This window comes from Lygodium microphyllum, chromosome 8 (assembly GCF_053477565.2).
Source record: "Lygodium microphyllum isolate KBCC chromosome 8, Lygodium_microphyllum_v1.1.10, whole genome shotgun sequence".
In the NCBI taxonomy this organism is placed as follows: Eukaryota; Viridiplantae; Streptophyta; class Polypodiopsida; order Schizaeales; family Lygodiaceae; genus Lygodium; species Lygodium microphyllum.
In genome coordinates, this window is record NC_141142.1 from 8,622,919 (window position 1) to 8,646,633 (window position 23,715).

Below are 23,715 nucleotides of genomic sequence, written 5' to 3' on the forward strand. Positions count from 1 at the left end.
TATGTGCCAATAATTGAATACAATTTGTAGAAGCCTTAGATGAAGCATGAATGCATATGATACAACAAGGGCCTCAAACCTTTATCTCTAGGATCAAGGGTGAGGTGATTTGGGAGCGGTGATGAAGATGCCAAATACAACTCTGAAGTTGTTGTACTCAAGATGGATCTTGAAATGCTGTAGGGGCCCACTGGGTGTAGATGATGTCATGATAGCAGTACAGAATGTACACTATCTAATGAATGCTTCATTAAGATGAATATGTATAGAAATGATGAATGATGTCGAGGCACCTCAAACCTCCATGTCTCAAGGATTTGAATAGAGGTGAGCTTTGAGTGGTATTAGAGATATTGAGAACAACTATGTGAGTGTGTCGTATCCAAGGCGATGTAGAGGTGAGCTCTAAGTGATATCGCAAGGATTAGGATGTAGGTAAGCTCCAAGTGGTGTTGAAAAGATTGAGAACAAACATGTGAGTGTATTGTACTCTAGATGGATCCCAAAATGCAACAATTGCAGTCTATTATGGACGATGATGCATAGGCAGCAATAGAGGGAGAGAAACATAGTCCTCTGGGCAATAGAATGTCAATACAGACTTGTGCAACTAAAATGCAGTAGAGTGAGTTGAAAACACAGCCTCAACAATAGGTGACGATGACGAGTTGCTTCATACTTATTAATATTCATTGTTTATTTACCATAGTTGGAGTATAATTTCTATGCTTCTCTCACCAAGGTATAGGTTGAATTTGTCTCACGTAATTCTACAGTGGGGCATGCAAATGAGAGAGCATGATTATGAAACTTAAGGAGATCATCCTTAACACACACAATGATGGAAATATCTCCATCGGCCCACTTATTAAAGTAATCTTGTTGCCCCTTTTCAACCTCCTCATTTACATGCTAATTTGCCCTATGGCAAAGGGGATGCAAGCAATGTGCAATAGCATGGATCGGTTTGTGAAACCAAGCCCATCTCTTGTTCCACATCTCACGAATGTCTTGCACCCTATAACATTTTTGAAAGTTAACCCACATATTGATTGATATAAATTATGACAGATCATAGATATGATAAAAAAAGAGAAACTAGAATGAATGATCATTGAAACACTTACTTGTCTTGAGAGAAGAAGAAGTTTCTATCTAGCGTCTCTTTAATCTTATCCATATATTTGTATAAGAGGCCTAGAGTGCCACTCTCCATATTAGTAATCCTCAACATTGTGTAAATCGGAGTCAAAGATTTCATGAAGAAGTTTCTATCTAGCGTCTCTTTAATCTTATCCATATATTTGTATAAGAGGCCTAGAGTGCCACTCTCCATATTAGTGATCCTCAACATTGTGTAAATCGGAGTCAAAGATTTCACCAATGCAGTTGCGTCATTTCAATAAGTCTCATCCATGACATTTCTAATAAATGTCAATGCCTTTGGTTGACCCCTCTCATTCCGTGTAGTCAACTCCCTAGAGACAACCGTCCTCATGAGGCCTTGGTGGACTCTAATAAGCCTCTCCATCACAATGGATATGTAAGAAAAACTGGTGGTTGATGGCTTCAAAAGAGCTAAATCACTGTTTGCCCCAAATATAGCATGCACTCTACTATCTAGGGCTTTGATGAATTTTACCATGCTTTTGCCTCTTTTGAGAGGTCACTTATCCATTCAATCTTTTCGAGATCCTCCACGAGTAGATTCAAGTAATGTGATGCGCATGGAGTCCATATAATCTTAGAGAACTCTCTCTCTAACAAAGTACCCATGCCACACAATTATTGTCATTGTCAGTGTTACCTTGCATTACAATTGTACACTAATCTCCAAAATAGCAGCCTTGATGTGTCTGTAATTATAATTAGTTGAAATCACTATCCTTGCTGTCGATGCATTTATGGCTCACAAGAACATGGTCACTTTGCTAAAGGGCAGTAAGATGTTATACACATTTCTTGATACATCTATCCATCCATCCATCAGATATGATAGTGTAGCTGTATTTTTGCCAAGTTGTCTTTAAATGTTGCACCTCTAGCTCTATGACTTGTTTCTCTTTAACAAGCTCACTTGTGTTCAAAGCCTCACAAGTGGGGCCTTCCCACTCACTATCTAATTTGATCGATGGATTTGATGGTCCTTGTTCACTTTTTTGTGTGTGCAACATGAAAAGGGATAGTGCATTGTATAAATAATCTCGTGATGTCATGAGTAACCTCTATCTTTGCTTGATTTTGAAAGGATTCTTAATATTTGCCCTTTTTAATGATCCCCTTGTTGCCCCATTGGTATATGGACTTGGTAACAAGCTACTATCACCATGCCCACCCCTAGGATGTGGCAAAGGGGTCTTTGAAGCAATTAGACCCTCCATAGATGTACCTCCATTTTCTTGAGTCGCCTGTACATCCATATCCATAGATGTGTTGGCACTACTAGAAGCACCAACATCTATGCACACCCTGCCTCTCTTTGGGGCACTACCATGCACATTAGGGCAATTATCAATATTCTTACCACTAACACCAGCAAGATGATCCTTCACTCGTGTAATGCTCCCCATGCGTATGATATAGCAATAGTTGTATTCCCATTGCTTTGAGCCACTGCTACCTCCATAATCGTTGACAATGTGTGTGTGTGGCTCCAAAATGTGCCCTTCGCTATGGTTGTGCCATGCTAGAAATAGAGAAAACTAGCAGTAAAAGTAGAAAACTTATAACAAACCTTTTGAATATCAATTATTACCAAGGGATATTAGCTCAATGATTCCAAATCAATTCGATACTCATGTACTTTGAAAGGCGATTTTTATTATTTAAGTATTTCAAGATATGATTAAATGTTCATCTTGTTATTTAAGGGTGGCCAATGGCCAAAACGCCCTATATTGATGGGATGCCCAAGAGAAATCAATGTCAGACTATAGCGATGCGGAAGCGTAGGACAAAGACTGAGAGAGAGTGAACACAGAGAGAAGAGAGAGAGAGGAGATAGTGAAACATAGAAAATTTGTAGTGTAGCATGCTGTATAGGAGTGCACAAATATACACGAGTGCAGAGAAAATATTTGCATGTCTCTGCCTTCAGGACCTCAATCTCCATAAGCCCGCGTGCCGTTAGTCACAGCAGGCTGTCTTTGTCAGATCTCAAGATCCAAGATGATCAAGTGCTGGACCAGTCTGCTATAAACAGCAGTGGAAAAATGCCACGAAAATGATAAAAAACAGGTCAACTGCATAAAACAGTCTGACTGCTCCTGTCCTTGTCCGAGTGTGCTGATGTGGCACCTGTCCGACTGTACTGCCTGCTGACGTGGCTTCTCTGCGCTGTTCATACTGCCGATGTGGCACGTTGCTGTCCAAGAAATGACTCTCTAACACCCCCTCTCAGATCTTGGATAGGTCAAAAGATTGAGGGATCTCGCATGTCTCAAAAGAAGAGCCTGGGGAAGCACCTTCGTGAACAAATCTGCAAGATTATCCTCTGTCTTGCAGTACTCCACATCAATGGTCCCATCCAGAAGCTTCTCCCAAATGAAGTGATATTGGATCTCAATGTGCTTCGTTCGGGCATGGAATACAGGATTCTGTACCAAGGCAATGCAACTCATTGTTGCACCGTAGAAGAGTAGGACGAGTCTAGGGGCAGCCAGGCTCCTCCAACAATCTCCGAAGTCACACAACCTCACATGTGGTGGAAGATGCGGCCCGATACTCCGCCTCAGTAGAAGAAAGGGCTACCGTGGACTGCTTCTTGCTACTCCAAGAGATAACATCTGTACCCAAGATAAAACAGTAGCTTGTAGTAGACCACCGGTGGTCTGCATTGCTAGCCTAATCCGAGTCGCTCCAACTTGCAAGAGCAAGATCTGAAGCATCTGTACCTACGGGATACGAAATCCCTAAGGTAGAAGTCCCCCTCAAATATTGAAGAATCCTCAGGGCAGCCTGTCAAGTTTTCATCATCTTTGTACTAGGGCACTTGGGCAAGTGAACAATTTCCCCACGAGGGACACTATCCAAGTGGCACCTGCTGCATGAGCATTCTTCAATATGTAGCATTGCATCTCCACCTTACTATTCTCTTGTTCCCCTTTTTGGGCCTGAGAGCGGGTGTTGAGAAACCCTTCACCCTTCACCCACAGTTTGCGTTTTTGCATTTCTGCGTTTTGTGTTTAGGGTTTGCGTTTCGGGTTTGCAGCCCCAAAAAGGGGCACCATCCTAGACTGATTATGCCTATTTATAGACCACTCTCTCATTCATTCCTTACAGCTGATTCATTTAGTCCGTCACCTCTTCTCTCTAACCTCTCCACTACCCTTACACCCCTTCAGGAGGACATTGCAGTTCGTGGTTCGTGGCTATCTTTATCATCTTCCTTGTGCTACGGCACCCTTGGTCCTTTGTATCACATTCACTCCATGATTCAGAACTTCATGTGACATTAGAAGTGACATTTAATGTCACGTTAAGGTCATAAATATGGAATGTGACATTAAAGTGACATTTAATGTGACATTAAGGTAAATCTAGGGGAACAAGCACGAGAATGACCGTCCGGGCTCTTGGGCGCCTGAACGGGGTTAAGGGGAGCCTAGAGAGTAGGAGGTACAATGAAAGATGATTCGGGCCACACAGAGAGAAAACGATGAACAAAATCCTGAGCACGAGTGACTATTCTTCTCCCAACCATGCCTAGATAAGTGCTGGCACCTCTCTCCTCGTTTCCTTTGCCAGCCGTCAACTTTTCTTGAGTCCTACTATTCTTGGACTCTCCTACTCTCTAGGCTCCCCTTAACCCCGTTCGGGCGCCCAAGAGCCCGGATGGTCATTCTCGTGCTTGTTCCCCTAGATTTACCTTAATGTTACATTAAATGTCACTTTAATGTCACATTCCATATTAATGTACCAATGAAAGATGATTCGGGCCACACAGAGAGAAAACGATGAACAAAATCCTGAGCACGAGTGACTATTCTCCTCCCAACCACGCCTAGATCAGTGCTGGCACCTCTCTCCTCGTTTCCTCTGCCAGCCGTAAACTTTTCTTGAGTCCTACTATTCTTGGACTCTCTTACTCTCTAGGCTCCCCTTAACCCCGTTCGGGCGCCCAAGAGCCTGGACGGTCATTCTCGTGCTTGTTCCCCTAGATTTACCTTAATGTCACATTAAATGTCACTTTAATGTCACATTCCATATTTATGACCTTAACGTGAGATTAAATGTCACTTTTAATGTCACATTAATGTCACAGATAGGAATAAAGACACAATCTTTAATTTCCTCCAAAAATGGGAAGATTTACATAAATTAAAAAATACCCCACCACATCTCCAAGCACTGGAGGCTAGTTTAACTTTGGGGCCCAAAGTATATAAGTGGTGGCGAACTTTAAAGGAGGCGAATAAAATACCTGAAACTTGGGCTCAATTTGAATCCGTCTTTTTGAAAGAATTTCTTCCTGAAAATGAAATGGAAAGAAATTGGGAAGATTGGGATTATGTCAGACAAAAGGGAAGACCCCTGCTGACATATCTGGAGGAATATCGTGAGATAATCCTCAAACTGGAAGGAATAGATGAATTCCAAAAAACAAGAGGATTCATTAGGGGACTGGATAAAGCCTGTAAAAAGGAAGTAAAACGGAGTTTACCTAAGACGCTGGAAGAGGCAATTAAATTTGCATTAATTTATGAAGATAGTATGCGTCCAGGTACACTCACTAGTCTCACTGATACGGAGCCCAAGTCTAAGGAATTGGAAACCTCAAAATTTGTGGGCAAATTTAAAAGAAAAATGCAATTTTTAAAGGGTAAAAAACAACCTTTTGAAAAGAAACCATATATGAGGCCAAAGTTAAGTCCTGGTGACTTTGATAAGGCCAAAAAAGAAAAGTTGTGTTTTAATTGTCTATCCCCTAACCATGCTGCTTGGAATTGCCCTCAAAAGAAAAAGGGGGAAGACAAAGGAAAGGATAAGGACAAGGGCAAGGGAAAAGAAAAACAAATCCATGTAGTGCAGACCTTAGAATTAAAGGGCCATGAAAAGTATAAATCTTTAGAGGTCTTGCACATGGATGTACAACATAAGTGTTGTATGTCAACTTCTATGTGGCAGCCTACTTTTGGACCACATGATTTACTTAGAGTACATGGATTGATAGCTGGAAAACGGGTTAGAGTCATGATTGATGACTCTGGCACACATAATTTTATAAATTATGTACTTGTCAAAAAATTGAAACTTCCCCAACAAAACAGTGAGCATCAATATGTTGTTCGTATGATGCAAGGCCAAGACAATAAAATATGGGATACAATGGTATCCAATTTGAAAATTGAGATTCAAGGATATAAAGATAAGCTTGACTTCCAAATAATGAACATGGAAAGAGCTAATATTGCTCTAGGGAGGGAGTGGCTATGGGGATTGGAACCATCCTTAAAACGTAGCTATCACCATAATACACTGGAATTTGAAAGGGATGGTAAGACTTTTGTCATTCAAGGTGAACATGAAGTATCTGATAATCCTTTGCTGTGTTCTACTGAAGTTCAGAAGCTGATAAAGAAGGAAGTTTGTGAGGTATATATGCTATGGTCTCTTCCTGTACAGAATACTTTTACTTTCTGTAATATAAAGCAACATTTTTCTTATGTTTGTGAGTTGAATGTTAATAATGAATTGAATAGTTTGTTAGATGATTTTAAATACGTGTTTCCTTCTGATTTACCAAGTGGCCTTCCACCAGATAGGGGTGATATAAATCACCCAATTGATATAAATAAGGATACACACCCAATTTCAAAACCACCGTATAGGTTAAGTGAAACACATCATCAAGAAGTTGAAAGACAAATTAAGGATTACCTGGATAAAGGGTTTATTCAACCCAGTAATTCACCTTGGGCTTCACCAATTTTATTGGTAAAGAAAAAAGATGGTTCTATGCGACTTTGTGATGACTATATAGCACTTAATAAAATAACGGTGAAGAGTAAATTTCCTATGCCCAGAATGGAAGATCTTTTTGATAAATTACAAGGGGCAAAATTCTTCACAAAGATAGATTTAAGATCAGGTTATCACCAAGTAAGAATTAAGGCACAAGATGTTTCTAAGACAGCATTTCGTACTAGATATGGGCATTATGATTTTTTGGTGATGCCTTTTGGCCTCACTAATGCACCAGCTACCTTTATGAAGCTGATGAATAGTGTTTTACGGCCCTATCTAGGACATTTTGTAGTAGTCTTCTTGGATGATATCTTGATCTTTAGTAAATCAAGAGAAGAACATTTGGAACACTTACAATTAGTATTCCAACTGTTAAGAACACATTCCCTTTATGCGAAGAAAACTAAATGTGAATTCTTTGCACAAGAGGTCAAATATCTGGGGCATATTATCTCGAAAGAGGGAATCAACATGGATCCAGAAAAAGTAAGGGCAATTATTGAATGGCCACCTCCAAGGAACTTGGAAGAGCTGCAGATCTTCCTAGGTTTATCTGGATTTTATCGTAGATTCATTCGAGATTATGCCAAAATAGCTGTTTCAATGACAGACCAACTTAAAGGGAAAGGGAAAAGTTTTAATTGGGGAACAGATCAAAATGAAAGTTTTCAAAAACTTAAGGTAGCTATTGCTACAGCTCCAGTATTATTAATAGTGGATCCCAATAAACCATTTGTGGTTGAAGCTGATGCCAGTGATAAGGCGATAGGCGCGGTCTTATTACAAGAAGGTCGACCAGTTGCTTTTGAAAGCAAGAAATTAGATCGTGCAAAACAGAACTACTCTGTTTATGAGAGGGAGCTGTATGCAATAGTACATGCAATGAAGAAATGGAGGCACTATTTGTATGGTGCCAAACTTTTAATTTTATCGGATCATGAAAGCATTTAGTGGCTTAATGATCAACCGGATTTACACGGGCGTAAAGCCAGATGGGCCGAACTCCTCCAAGAGTTCGACTATGAGATAAGATATAGAAAATGAAAATATAATATTGTAGCTGATGCACTCAGCAGAATGCCCATCATTAATGAATTGAGTTTTACTCTGTTTACTTCCCACTTGCTTGAATCTTTAAAAGGGAAATGCCAGGTTGATCCGGCATATTCCAATATATGGGAAGCCATAAAAAATGGGGATCCAAATGAAAGTGCTTCTACTGAGGAAGGAATATCTGAGGATGTTCAACAAGGAAATAGAGCATCAGGGGTTGCTCAAAGTGGATTCAAGTGGAAGAATTTTACCATTGATAATGGTTATTTACTCTACAAGGGTAGGGTATGTGTCCCGAAAGATATAGAATTAAGGCGCCAGATACTCTTTGAGTGTCATGATACCCCTAGTGCGGGACATCCAGGAGTTAATAAGACTTATAGTCTTATTAAAAGGCAGTTCTATTGGCCTGGAATGAATAAGGACGTCCTTGACTATGTGGTCAAATGTAATAAATGCCAGGTTAATAAAGCTGAAAGATTAAAAATGGGAGGACTTCTCCATCCATTAGAAATTCCTTCGGGGAAATAGGAGAGTATCTCCATGGACTTTATTGTTGCTTTACCTAGAACACAGAGGGGGCACGACTTTGTGTGGGTGATTGTGGATAGGTTAACCAAAATGGCTAGGTTCATTCCAACTTCAACTGATGTTAAAACACCAGAATTGGCTAGATTGTTCGTAGAGAACATGTACCGATTGTATGGCCTTCCGGCAAATATAGTTTCTGATCGGGATAGAAAATTTGATAGCCATTTTTGGCGTGCGGTATTTAGGAAATTGGATACTAAACTTAGCATGAGTATGGCGGATCACCCGCAAACAGATGGGCAAACTGAATGGGTTAACCAAATTCTTGAAGATATGCTTAGGGCATATGTAAATAAAAGGCAAACTAATTGGGAAGAGTATTTACCGATAGCAGAGTTTGCATATAACAGTGCCAAGCACTCTTCCACTGGATATAGTCCATTTATGTTAATGTATGGGTTTCAGCCCAGAGCTCCTTTTGCAGTAGGACTGCATAAGGAAAAGGTTCAGGCAGCTAAAGATTTTTTGGAGGATATGAATAGTATGTTAAAATTTGCTCAAGAAAATATTAAAAAAGCTCAAAATCGAGCTAGAGCATATGCAGATTCTCACCGAAGAGACACCTCCTTTGAAGAAGGAGAATTGGTCTATCTTAAGGTGCTTGAATAAACTAAAACTATGAAAAATGGACAATGTCCAAAGCTTTCACCAAGGTATTGTGGTCCTTTCATAATACTTAAAAGGGTGGGAGAATTGGCTTACAAGCTCCAACTACATGCTGGTAGTAAAATACATCTAGTTTTTCATGTAAGTAAATTAAGGAAGAAGCTGGGTGATTTGGATAATCTAATCTTAAATGATGATATTGAGGAGTTATTCTATGACCAATCTAATCCACATGAACCAGAAAAAATATTAAATGTTCGTAATAGACGAACGAGGAATACTATTTATCAAGAATGTTTGGTTAAGTGGAAAGATTGTTCAGAAGAAAGCTCAACATGGGAGCGAGTAAGTACTTTAAAGAAAAGGTTTCCTGATTTACAGTTAGACCTTCCAAGTATCGTTTTCGAGGACGAAACCGATTCTTAAGGGGAAGGAAATGTGACATTAAAAGTGACATTTAATGTCACGTTAAGGTCATAAATATGGAATGTGACATTAAAGTGACATTTAATGTGACATTAAGGTAAATCTAGGGGAACAAGCACGAGAATGACCGTCCGGGCTCTTGGGCGCCCGAACGGGGTTAAGGGGAGCCTAGAGAGTAAGAGAGTCCAAGAATAGTAGGACTCAAGAAAAGTTGACGGCTAGCAGAGGAAACGAGGAGAGAGGTGCTAGCACTGATCTAGGCGTGGTTGGGAGGAGAATAGTCACTCGTGCTCAGGATTTTGTTCATCGTTTTCTCTCTGTGTGGCCCGAATCATCTTTCACTTCATCTTTCCATTCATCAGAGTTTCTTCTCTCTTCTCTTCTCTTCTTCATGTTTGCTGAGTTCACTCCGTGTTCCTCCCCGCAAACCCTACTGTCTCGTTGGTATGTCATCTTTTGACATATGGGGGAAAAGAAGCCATGGACATGAAAAATAGGCTATGGCCACCCCAAGTGAGCAAGAATTGTTGTCAAAGCTTTTGACGAGACTCCCCTTGCAAATAGTCCCAATGGCCATGGAGTGAGTTGCTAATGGATGTCTAGAGTGTTGCCAAGGTCACATATACCAAGAGGTTCTCGCCATGAAAAATGATCCAATAGCATGTCTTCCAAATGTGCCACCTTGTGAGGCTCTTTGTAATCTCCCACACCTTTGAGCAATGATGTGAGCTCCAATGCCTAGCGGGTGGACAATGCATTTAGGCTGACCACAATGCAAGAGCTTGCCTCTATGATGAAGATTGCATCATGCATCTCATCCTCATATAGTAGGTGGTGGCTTGGTTGATTGGCTGCTAGCAGAAGGTCCCCTAGGATATACATTCTAGGCTTGACGCAACTCGACGAAGAAGATGGCAGACATCTCTCCACACTAGTTGGGCTGCCTCGGATGACCAAAGGCAATGTTTTGGAGTTTCCAAGCACTACTTTGGGCAATGCTTGGTTGTTGATTCCATTGTGCTGCATTTGGACCAACCAACTCCCTACTACCAAGCCCCCATGTGTGAGAAGCCAAATAATATAGGATACTCTCCTCGGCCTTTAGCTATCCCATCGATGTTGCAAGAAGGTCCAATGAAAAGCATCTGTGATGTTGTACTTTGTTGAATGTTTGCTACATGTGGGCACCTAGTCCATATCCTCTTGCATCGGAACATGTTGCTAATCCTAGTTGTGTAGGCCAAGAAGCTTTGCGGCTCCTTGGCTGTTGTTGTGGTCTCCTAGAAGGGGCAAATTGAGGATTAATGGTTTTGCTCACTATTTTAGGTTTGAAATTGATGCTGGTCATTGCTATAGGTCTGAAAATGAAAGATTTCTCTCTCTCGTTCATTCTCTCACATATCTTGATCAGATGCATGTTCTATGTGGTGATAGAAATTGGAGATTTGAGTGTTGGATTTGAATTTAATGTGTTATTAAAATGGGGATTTGTTGACCTCATTTAGAAAGTGGCAAGGTTTAGGGTTTCCTTGGTTGCGTTGTGGTGTGTACATGCATGCCTCAATGATTGAGGAAGGTTCTTGATGTAAATTTGATGGATAGTAGAATGGGTGAGATTTTGGAGGTCTGATTTACATGCAATCGAAAAGGATTCAATTTGAGCTTCCTTGATGGTTAAATGATTGCTGATTATTACAGAGAACAACAAGATATTTCAGATGTTGCAAGAGAATTGGCTCGGTCAATAGAGGAACTTGGGAAATGATTGCCGGTCACAGAGAACAAGAATATATTTCAGATGTTGTAAGAGAATCGGTTTGGTCAATAGAGGAAGTTGGGAACTTGAGGGTGTTGAGCTAAAAGTACATTAGCTTCATTGTAACAGCCCCAAAACATGATTAATTAATGAACTCAATGTTTTTAAAAAAAGAAATGTGTTCTTGGAGAGTGTCTATGTCCCATAAGCACAAACCCTATTGGGAGGACTTGAACTTTCTATAAATAGGCATGCTGCCCTCCATCCAACCTTAATCTCGTTTTTGCAGCTTGTAGGTACTAGAACTTTGTTGTCCACACCTAATTCGCGAAGGGTATCTCAGCTGGAGCTGTCCACCATTGTCATCTACCACATCAGGTGCCTGTTTTTCATCCATCCATCACAGAATTGGACTATTTCCAGCCATCTCTTCATTGCTGGTCATCAAGGTGACTGCTGTTTATCCCAGAAATCTGCATTTGCTGCTGTATGCTTCCCAAGATATTATGTTTCCGCCACTGCTTGCAGCTGGCGACCACATGGAGTGCTGCGTTTTATGCATACTGCTGCCACCTAGCTTGTTTGCAACCTCTAGACGTTGCATTTTTTTTAACTTAATCATCGCCAACTACCACATCATCATCTCCCTGTTGTGTTTGCAGTTTTCAGCCCATGTGTCATTGATCTAGCATCCTATTGCTGCATTTGCTACCAGACATAGTTGGAGGCTGCCTTGCTGTGTTTCAAGATCCATCAGATTATGACACACTCTTGCTCATACTCTCTGCCCTGGTCCTTGAGACATGGGAGTTTGGGGATCAGCATTTTTCATTGCATAGTATGTTTGCTTCATTGGGCATTGTATTCTATTCAGTATTCATTCATTATCTTTCACTATGTTCATTGTCTTTGAGTTACCTTGACCTTAACTATTTTTCTTTATCAGTCTGTGCATTTGCCATACTATTGTGTTGTTTTTTTGTGGTAGAGTATTTCTTTACATGGTATTAGAGCTAGGCACTTATTGAAGGAACCTAGGCCCTTAATCGAAAATCTCATCTTAGAAGTGGGAACTATAGAATGGAAAATGACATCAAACACTTTTAACACCTACTCAATCCCCAAAGGAATCTATGGCGAGAACTGTGCAGGAGTGGTAGCTGTTGCCAACTCCACAAGGTTCCAACACAGTTGTAGCTCCTTCTGATTACGTTGGAGATATGTGTCATTATTTTATAATAGATGAGGAATTGTAGTTAAGGTTCCAATACGGTTGTAGCTCCTTCTGATTATGTTGGAGATATGTGTCATTATTTTATAATAGATGAGGAATTGTAGTTGATCATGGCTCACAGAGCCAAGAAGTCTGAAGAGCTTAGAAGACAAGTCTTTAAACAAAAGTTGCTCGAAGAAGATATAATTGATTCTTTCTTGTCAAATGTTATGCATAAATCTGATGATGTTGTAGGGCCGTCGAAGCCTCCATTAGGGATGGACCCCCCTCTTGGAGAAAGAGATTCAGAGTATGTTTCTTACTTTTAGCCCATCTCTTCTGTTTTAGTGCAAGGTAGACGAGTTCTTACTTTTATCCCTTCTTCTTCTTGTACTTCACCGCCTTTGCAACTTTTTGGTAAAGATCAAGATGAAACTAGAGGGTCGTGTTTCCTTTTTTATGCGTTTCCCATTCTCATCATAATTTCAATTTCCATCTATTAATAAAAATCAATTTAATGCATCATCATCATCATTCACATCACACTTCGAGAATCCACCCATCCCATCTACTTCTTCGGCTGCATCACTATTATCTTTTACACCATTTAACTTTCCCTATGAGACACCTCATGCAATTGCAAACACCATACGGGGGGCTCTTCAAACATAGGGGCAACCTTTAGGATGTCTACACCTTCTATTTTGGATGGTGCTCATGCACCTTTGGGGAAGGCTCAACCTCCACCTTACACACCTTTGGTTTACACCCAACATGGGGCCCCTACCTTTGTCCACCCAAGTGTCGACCAGTTGATACCATAGTTTGCCTCCATAGCAATTCCTAGTGGGTCATCCGGGTATATGTTTGAGCCACAATTGTGCAAAGTTTGAGAGTCCATATGCCTGCTTCACAGGTACTTGTGAGTTCCTCTTGAAATTTTTTTGCCTATCCCTCCATTCCTTATAACCCCCTCCCTATCCACCATATTCTCCGTTCTATTCTTATAATTTTCCTTGCACTTTGATACCTAAGAGTTCTTCATCCTCATTTGTCAAGCACACTTTTATAGACAAGACCCGTTTAATTGGCTCTAATTATATCACTTGGTCGAACTTGACGAGGCATGTTCTTGGCTCACAGAACTTGTGGGATCTTTTCTAGTGAGGAACCTCAACAAGACTCGTGACTTGTTCTATCCATAGCCACATGGAATGGGGAATGGTAATGGAAACTGAAAATCAGTTGGAATGGGGGAGGCTCATTCCAAGAATGGGGGGAACAGGAATGCAATTGGAACGGGGAGGCTTTATTCTGGGAATGGAGAAAATGGGCAGTTAAAAAATGATTCTACATTAGACAACTTCGCAAGTATTCAAAAACACTCTAGAGTCTAAAAGAATACTTTAACATCATATTGATTATTGCATTTGCCATGAATGGTGCTGGTAGCTGCGTGCAAGGTATAATGTATTATTAAGACCAATCGATGTTGCAAATTTGAAAAATTCAAATAAGAATTAAACATATATTACAAAGACTAAAGTATAGTGTGCACACAATTTAACAAAAATTAAAACTCTAATGATTAAACTTTAGAATCAAAGAGTTAAAGACTCAAGAGTCAAGAGCCATAATTTATAAATACTAAGCAGTGAGTACTCAATAAACTATCAAAAAGATACATCTATCATCAATGATCATACATCATACATGTCTCCAGGACCTCAAGGCTCATCGGCCATATCATCAACATTCTCTGCTACTTTCTGTGCTGCCTCCTTAATCTCTCTTGAGTTTGGGACCTACCTTGCTCTTTTATCCTACTACTTCATTTCTCACTTAGTAAAGGGATTGGCCTTTGCAGTCACACTGTTGCAAAGCATACGTAAGTTTGCACTGATGAAGATAAGATTGTTGGCCTTTTGCACACCAAGGCTGCTCCTTTTCTTGGATGCAATGTGGTTATAAGACCTCCGCAATTGCTCCAAACAAGAGGAGCTAACAACTTGGCTCAAAATGCAAATTGCTAGGCGCTGAAGCTCAGGGCCATCATATCCATAATCCTCCCACCACAGAGGATTGCCTCTATTGAACATGCCCACCTTTGCATCACCACAACCATATGAACCATGCAAATTCCTGTAGAGTGCAAGTTGATTCTTTAGTATGCACCTCGCCTTAATATCACGAACCATGCGCTCCAAGATGCGCCTCAAATCATCAACAACCTCCTTGTCACTCTCCTGCCCACGACCCTAAAACTTTGGGTCCAACATGTATGCTGTTGAATGCAAAGGAGACACATATGCATTCCAATGTGTCACACATAAGGTGGGGATCTCATCATATTGATCCTCATCTAGCACCAACTTCTCTAAGTGCTCAATCATCCTGTCCGTAGCCTTGTAGACCTCACCAATACATGGTTGCATCACATCTACGAGGCACAATAAGTGTATAATTGGCTGAACCATGGCATCAATCCTCTTCACCTCATCCCAAAATCCCATGTCCTTAGTTGTATCTATGCATGACATGCCTGTAGGAGTAGAAGCCAAAGGGAGCTCCTAAATTCATCATTGATGAATACCTGTCTCAATGCACCACTGCACTTCCTCAAACAACCCAGCATCAAGAAGAAGTAAGCAAACGAGTGAGTACTTAAGGAGAATCTTTTTAGACTTCTTTGAAAATTCATGGCAAATATATTGATGGTTGAGCATAAAGGTCACCATCTTAGCAGCTTTAGTAATGGTCGGCTCAATCCATGAAAGCTTACCAATATTCTTGAGAAGATTGTTTAAATAGTGAACCATGCAAAAACAAATTGTAATGTGGGGATAGTAGCTCTCAACTATGGCGCTGCTCTATTTGTTGGCTCACCATCTACCATGAATGCCACAATATTTTGTGGCACAGCCATCTCAATGCTATGTATCCATTCATGGGCAAGTGCATCAAAACTCTTATCTGTGCCTGAAGCATCATGAGATGAAATAAAGTACATCTCACCACAAGAACATGCTACTAGCCCATGAATGGATCTATACTACGGCTATCACTCCATCCATTTACAATGAGTGTCACACCATGGCATGCCCAAAGCATCTTCGTATCCTGCTTAATCTTGTATCTCTCCCTCTCCAAGAGAGTAGTATGCAAGTGCTCTGATGATGGTGGCGTATAAGTGGGGCTGTATTCGGTAACCTTCTTTAACATTCCCTTGAAGAACTCTGACCTCATTGACTATTAAACACAATACACATTATGATTTCAGATTTCACACATATAGTATTGGATACAAATTTCAAAGATTAAAATCAAGATTTGTCATTAAAAAGTAAAATTTTATTACATATTTAACAAATAAACAACAAACATTTATTATTTTACAAATTTGAAATTTTACCTCACAGTATGAAAGGCGATGTGATCTGCATAGAAAAAGCAAGCGACAGCAACATCGGTCTCCTTCTCCTCCTACGGATCCCATGATGCCTCAAGGGTACTTTGTCATTGTATGTCAGATACATCAAAAGTAGATGCCCCAACCTCAAATACACTTTGGGCATGGGAGGATAAGGGTATAGTTGTAGTTGATATCAGAGAGGGTACAATTGATGTTGCTTGTGGAATGCGTGTGGCAGGATCAATAGCCACGTGTCACCTTGATCAAGCCAAAGCATCCTGATCTGTCGCACGCTTCTCGAGCTGTGGCCTCTTCTTAGATGTCATTCGTATGCAAAAGTGTATCTCTTTTCCTTCCTCTCCTAAGAAATGAGTGTGCATCTTATCAACCCCACTTGTGTGCCCATAAGGATATAGCATGCATTTCCATCGACGTGCTTCTCCACCACGAGCTGGGCGTTCAACATCCACTTTATCTCACCATGACTAATCTCTAGGAGCTTGACGCCTAGTTCACACATGGGAGGAAGTTCCAGCAACAACCATTTTTTGAGGCACAACTTGGGTCAAATGGGCAGATGGGTTGATGGCACAGCTGTACAGGTTTGCAAATATATATATATATATATATATATATATATATACATATATATGTATATATATACATACATATGTATGTATGTATATACATATATATAGATATATATATGTATGTACATACATACATACATATGTATGTACATACATACATCTATATATATATATATATATATATATATGAGAGAGAGAGAGAGAGATGAAATGATATATTAACGTCTACAAAAGGCCAAAATGACCTATGAGACCATGAGTTACAATCATGTGTATGATGGTACAACTGTTTGGGCAAAATATGTATGTAGCACAAAGCAAAATAAGAAAGGAAACTAACTATGGCTATGTGTAAAACATAAGAGCTGTATCTAGTAGCAATGAGCTCCGAATGGTACAATCTCATGTGGGTATGGAGGACTTAGCTCTAGCCCGAGCAATAATCCCCTGTATCCGCCTATGAAGGTGTCGTCGGTGTTTGTGTCGAGGCCTAGGACGTCTAGATCGGCTAAGTTGAACGGCTTGATCAATCAGTACTCCTTGTCTATGTGTGGACTATGGTAGTGAGAGAGGCTCGCGTGTGGACTGTGGCTGTAACTATATTGAAGTCTTCTGAGTCTCCTTTGCAAAGAAGTCAATGAGCTGCCTTTGTGAAGGGCCTCGATGTCCTGGAGCAGCTGTACTCCTGAGGCGCATGTCACGAAGCCGTCGTATCTCAAGAAGAAAGAGGCCAAGGTATCGCTGATCGGTAAAATCCATGACTCTAGATAGTGGTCCAAATCCGTCTCTAAAGAGATAGTGGAAACGACCACCGACCTCATAATACGCTGGGCAGCGACAAATATAATGCTCCTCCGTCTCTAGCTCTAATTGGCATATCTGGCATATGCGCTTCTCTGGTGGGATGGATCTATATCTGCCAGTCTCAATCTCTAGCTGATGTGAGGAGGTGCGCAATTGGCTAATAGTACATTTGATCCCATGGAAAAGGTGGGTGTCCATGTATCTCGGGCAAACAATAAATCCATCATCTGTAGTATGAAGGAAATGCTCGCGGTAGAAAGCCATCTTTGTCCCTAGCTCTTGCCCTGGCATCAACCATGTCCGCTTGATATCCAATTGGGTAAGATCCATCCCGATGATCTTGCGGATCTCTAACCTGCTTAGATCAAGAGATGGTGCATCAAGGGAGTACTGGAAGGGGAGTAACTTGTCCATGCTAAAGCCATGCAGCTCAAACCAGGTGGACATTTGTGTATACCAACATGAAGTATCACCCTCTCTAGCAAGCTGCCTGGAGGACTCAAGGGCCAACCATGCATATCTATGTCTAGCTAAGTCCCATAGGCTATGTATGTATGCGACCGATCGGGTGAGGAGCTCTCATCCTGGATATCATGGACACTAGGGGTTTCTCCATCGACCTCCATCTGTCATAAGTGCGCCCTGATCTGCTACGGTGGTCAAGACTGGGCCCCCATATCTGTACTCCATAAAGTAGTGTGGATGTGATCAGTGTATTGAAGAGCCATAGCTTGGTGCGGGGTTCTTGGAATTGCACCTGTGAGCACATCCTCTCCAAACCATCTAGTGATGTACATCTGCGAGTCAGTCTAGTGTCTGTTGCCTCTCGCATAGAAAAGGTGAGAGAGAGAGAAAGAGAGAGAGTCTGTGTTTGGGGCAAGTGTGATTGTCTACTCATGGTGATTCACTGCTCAGCTTGCGGCCCTGTCCACTGGCGAGTAGCATGCGGGTGTGCCACGTAGATCAATGACTAGGTGGGGGAGTCGGACAGTTCAAGACCAAAATGGAAGTAGGGGAGAGAGCGGAGACAAGACGAAAAAGGAACAATTGCATTGTCTTGGAACCGTGACCAAAAAATGGGCCATAGGGTCAAAGGGGAATGTCACGTTCTTGACATGGAAGAGCAGGCGGAAACGTTCCATCCAAGGGAATATGACAATGCAAGTGACATTTCATGGCTTGTTGGAATGCAACTTTCTCGACATGGAATGCTTGGTTGAAACATTCCAACTCAAGGAACGTTGTGATGCAGACTCCTAGGAACGTCTCTTGTTGTTGAACCACATTTTCCGTTTCCCTCTGTCATGGGATGATGTTCCGGCGTTCCTAGCTCCCGTTCCGTTCGTTCCATGCTGCTATGGTTCTATCAAAGGTTGTCCACTCATGGAAGGTTAAAAATGTCTCCACTATTGTCAAGCTATTGCAAGGTTTTACTTGAATTCCGCTCATAGCTATAGCATTTTGACCTAGCATCAGAGTGGTGGGAACACTTAACTGACCGCTATGTGGCTTAGGATAAGACCTTTCGTATAAATCTTGACCATGAGCTTCAAAATTTCAAAATCACTGATTAGGATGATCTTAAGGTCAAGTTAACCAAGTGTCGGTGACTTCTTACCAAATTCTCCACTAGAGGGGCTCCGAAGTCCCCTGATTTCCAGGTCACATTCTTTCTCAATAAGCTACCTAGAAAATGCTTCCATGTTGTGTAGTAGGTAATCTCACAGCGCACCATGCCTACATTCTATGGATTTGAGTTTTTGCTATTGTGTTATGCTTGGCTGTTTGATCAGTTTCATGGTGCTTCCTCAATAGGGGGGGCTCTTGTTGTGTCCTTTCAGAGGGAGCAGCAAGGACAAGGCAAGAAAAATCAAAATCAAAACCAAAGACGATCAAGAAAAAATTAAAACAAAAACTCAAATTACTCTCAAAACCAAGGTCAAGCTAGTGAGACACGAGAAAACTCTCAGTAATCCTTGAAACCTGAGTGATAGAATGTACCAAAGAAAAAATGGTATTGTCAATATTGTTAGAAGGCTAGCCATTTCGACGAGGAGTGTTGCTTAAAGGCAAGAGGCACATATTTGAAACAAGATTCTCAAACGCTCGCACCTTAGTCAGGTGACTCTTCGCAAGGGAGGTAGGGTGGTGGAAATCAAAATCAGGGACAAGGCAAGAAAAATCAAAACTCCTAGTCATCCTTGAAACTCGAGTGATAGAATGTACCAAAGAAAAAATGGTATTGCCAATACTGTTAGAAGGCTAGCCATTTTGACGAGGACTGTCGCTCAAAGGCAAGAGACATATCCCAAACAAAAGATTCAAACACTCGTGTCTTAGTTGGGTAACTCCTAGCAAGGGAGGTAGGGTAGTGGAAACCAAAATCAGGGTTAATGCAAGAAAAATCAAAATCAAAACCAAAGACGATCAAGAATAAATTAAAACAAAAACTTAAATCACTCTCAAATCCAAGACCAAGCTAGTGAGATACAAGAAAACTCCTACTCATCCTTGAACTGGAGTGATAGAATGTATCAAAGAAAAAACAGTATTGTCAATATTGTTAGAAGGCTAGCCATTTTGATGAGGAGTGTCACTCAAAGGCGAGAGGTACATATCCTAAACAAAAGACTCAAACACTCGCGCCTTAGTCGGGTCACTCCTAGCAAGGGAGGTAGGGTGGTGGAAACCAAAATTAGGGATAGTGGCGAGGCTAGACCCACACTGTTGTTGATAGTACCTATTCTTTTTGGGGACATTTTGCCAACCCATTTTCACTTGAGGGGAGGTGGTTTATTCCTTACTACTTAACTTAGTCTTGGTGTTGTTCTCTATACCACCTTGCTTGACCTTCTAAGAAGTCAAGGCCCATTTGAATACTGAGGTTTCTTATGAAATGGATCGAATAGTTGAGCGTAACACAATAGCTAACATTGAAACTCATAGAAGTTGGATGATGGGGATTGTGATATGACTTGTTGGATGAAATTGAAATATTTTTGTGGCAATTTGTTCATGAACAAAGTGACTTGATCATCAGTTGACTTGGGCAAGCTAATGGTGGCGAATTTAGTAGTGAACAATCGCTAATACTCAGCCAACTTGATAGTCAAATCATCCCTCTTAGGGATTTTGAACTCTTGGAGCTCATGATCAATGTTGATTCGTTCGATATGATCATGAGCTGCATAGGGATTAGCTGGATGTAACCAATGCTCAGATGCAAGGTCAAAATATTGGAGTTGAGAGTGAAATTTGGGCATAAGGCCTTGCATCAACAACTGGACTATGGCTATGATATTTTTTCTCATATGAGAACTAGTGGGGGTCAAGTTGGAGTTCTTGGTCCTGAACAAGTTCTCACAAGCCTTGAGAATTCGAGGCATGTTGCATGAAATTCGACCAAGTGGTAAAGTTAGATCCGTTGAAACGAGTCTTATCCGTAAACACATGCTTGGTTGATGGAGCTAGATGGATGGCTTGAGGAGGAGGGTAGGTGGGTGGCATAGGATAGAAAGGTGGGTAACTAGGTGCTACACAAGGCATTGAAGTGCTTGGCATGGTGACTCTCAAGTTGTGTCCCAAAGGAGGTGATTAACTTTTGGATGGTCCACATGACAAAAAGGTGCAGGATGGCCCATCAAACCCTAATTGTGTTTTTTTATTAGTCTCTGCTTTGTCGTACGGTTTCTGTTTATGTTTCTATGTTAGGGTATTTCTTAACATGGTATTAGAGCCTAGTACTCTCTGAGAAACCTAGGCCTTTGATCTGAAAGCTCTATACAAGAAGTAAGAACAATAGTAGATTCAAATTATTTCGAACACAACACCGATTCAGTCTCCAGAATCAACTATGCCGAGAACCGAGAGAGAGTGGGCCGATCAGCTTGCTCCACAAAGTTCTGACATGGTGGATGACACTTCTGATTACGTGGAAGAACAGCTAGGCAAGCTAACCTCTGAAGAATATAAATTGATCATAGATTATAGACGAAAGAAGATTGAGGAGCTCAATCAAAGGATTTCCCTTCAAGAAAATCTCCTAAATGAAGGTATGCATGAATTTCTCTCTTCAGATTTTGCGCATAAGTCTGATGATGTTGCAGGGCCGTCGAGACCTCCATCAGGGATGGGTCTCCTCTCCCCTATTGGAAAACAAAACTCGGAGTATGTTCATTTATTTCATCCACTTCCATCCACTCTAATGCAAGGTACGTTAGATTCATCTTTTGTGCCTTCTTCTTTTACTTCTTCTGCTTTGCAATATTCTGGTAAAGATCACATGGAAGAAAGAGTACAGTCTGTTGACTACAGAAAAGGTCCTCTTGAGGACTAATTCTTGTATGTTAACACACATTATGGGGATTATAAGAAAAATCCAGGTACCTCTTTTTCTAACCTTCCTTCTGTTCAGTCTACTTCACAAAATCATAATGAATTTGGTGTTCCTTTTCCTTCATTGCATGGTGCATCATCATCTTCACATTTTCATTTCCAATCATTAAATGATAAAAATAAACAAAATGCATCTGCACCTCATACACCTCATTTTCAAAACCCATCCATCTCACCACATTCATCCGCTGCTTCTCCACTTTCATTCACACCATTCACTTTTCCATTTCAGACACCTTATGTCGCACCGCACATCACACCGGGGGTTATGGAAACATAGGCACATCCTTTAGGACCTCATCCTTACCTCTGCCGGGTGGTGTTCCACCTACTTCCCACACACTTTCGGGATCAATGCAGCCTGGGTATCCCCCCTAGTCTCTGCCGAGTGCGGATTAGTTGACTCCACAGTTTGCCTCCATGGCTTTTCCTAGTGGACCTTCTGGTCATACTGTTGTGCCCCAGCCTCACTTTGGATAGGGCTTCCATGTCCCAGTGCCTTCACATACACCGGCACCTTATGGAAACATTCATGGTCGAGTGTCTCCACCTCAATCAGCACTCATTGAACACTCACAACCTACTTCTGCCTACCCATCTTTTCCCCCTCCTCCTCCTTATCAAACACATCCATCTCCACCATCTTACACTTCACAATCTTATCCCCCACATCCATCTTACCCTACCTACTCCACACCTCATGGTTTTAGCTGGTCTTTTGCCAAGTTGGGAAACTATAGTGCAAATGTGAATGTGGTGGGATTAGAAATTGTAGTTCAAATGGAATAGAAGTGATTGGAAATTAATTTTTAGAAAATTGAAAACTAGATGATGATGGTTGAAATGATGATGCACCAACATCATTTTGACTGTGAGAAACAAAGCTTAAAGAAGAAAATTTTGAGTTTTTCTTTTATAGACCTCTTCTTGTTTATACATAAAAGTATTTGTCCTCTTTAGGACTTTGACTTAAATTGAGTGAAGAGAAGATTAGACTCGTCTTGTGAGATCTCATAGGGTCTAAAGACACCATGATAGTTAGATGTCTCTCCACTAGTGCTGGGAAAGCTGTGAAGCTCACTCTTGCTTGGTTCTTGGCGTAGTACATATTGGAGGCTGAAGTGGTGTGGAAGTGTTTGAATTCATCTTTTCCTCTGTGAACTTGTTTTTTATTACATGCTTTCCGATCAAGGGCCTAGGTTTCTTCAGAGAGTACCTAGCTTTGATACCATGTAAAGAAATACTTGTCTAAAGATAATAAACACTATTGTACGACAAAGCATAGACTGATAAAGAGCACAATTAGGGTTAGGGTATGTCACGGGGACGTGACATTTTTAGATGCTTTAATCTTGCTAGTAACATTTGATTAAGTTAGTAATCAAATGTGCAAGGTTGTTTAGCACATGTGCTGCACATGGCAGTTATTTCATGGGAACGGGCCAAGGACCCCTAGGATGCAGTGGGTGTTAAAGGCAAAAGTTGTGTTAAGTTATGCCAATTGGGTTTTGGTGGTCAGTTGGTGCCAGGTTGGACCCTAGGACAATTGTTTGGCCATTAAGTGTCGGTGGTGACACTAGGGACTAGCATTAATTAATGCTAGTTTAAGGGTCAACAGAGGTTGGGAACCACTCCAAATTGCAAATGGCCTAGCCAATTTCATTATAGATGGGCATGTTTAATTTTGGGCAGAGTCAAAAGGGCTGAAATTATTTTTTAGAATTAATTAATTTTGAAAAATTAAATTAATGGCTGAAAATGCATTAGGAAGACTGCCACTTGGCTAAACTTTCCCATGCAACTAGGAAGAAGGAGGTTGGAGGGTGGTGGAAGCTGAATGGCAGCCATTCAGAGCTTGGAGGAGGGAGAGGAGGTGATCAGATTTGGCTCTGAGAGGTGACGA

At 41.0% G+C, this 23,715-nt stretch overlaps 1 protein-coding gene and 1 pseudogene across 3 annotated transcripts in view; one reads left to right on the plus strand and one right to left on the minus strand.

Annotated features, from left to right (window-relative positions):
• The window catches only part of LOC148031949 (Glycine cleavage T-protein family), a 91,041-nt gene that overhangs the window by 26,602 nt on the left and 40,724 nt on the right, over positions 1–23,715 (plus strand). The gene's annotated exons all lie outside the window — the stretch shown is intronic.
• LOC148031950 (uncharacterized) lies at positions 17,016–18,107 on the minus strand (annotated as a pseudogene).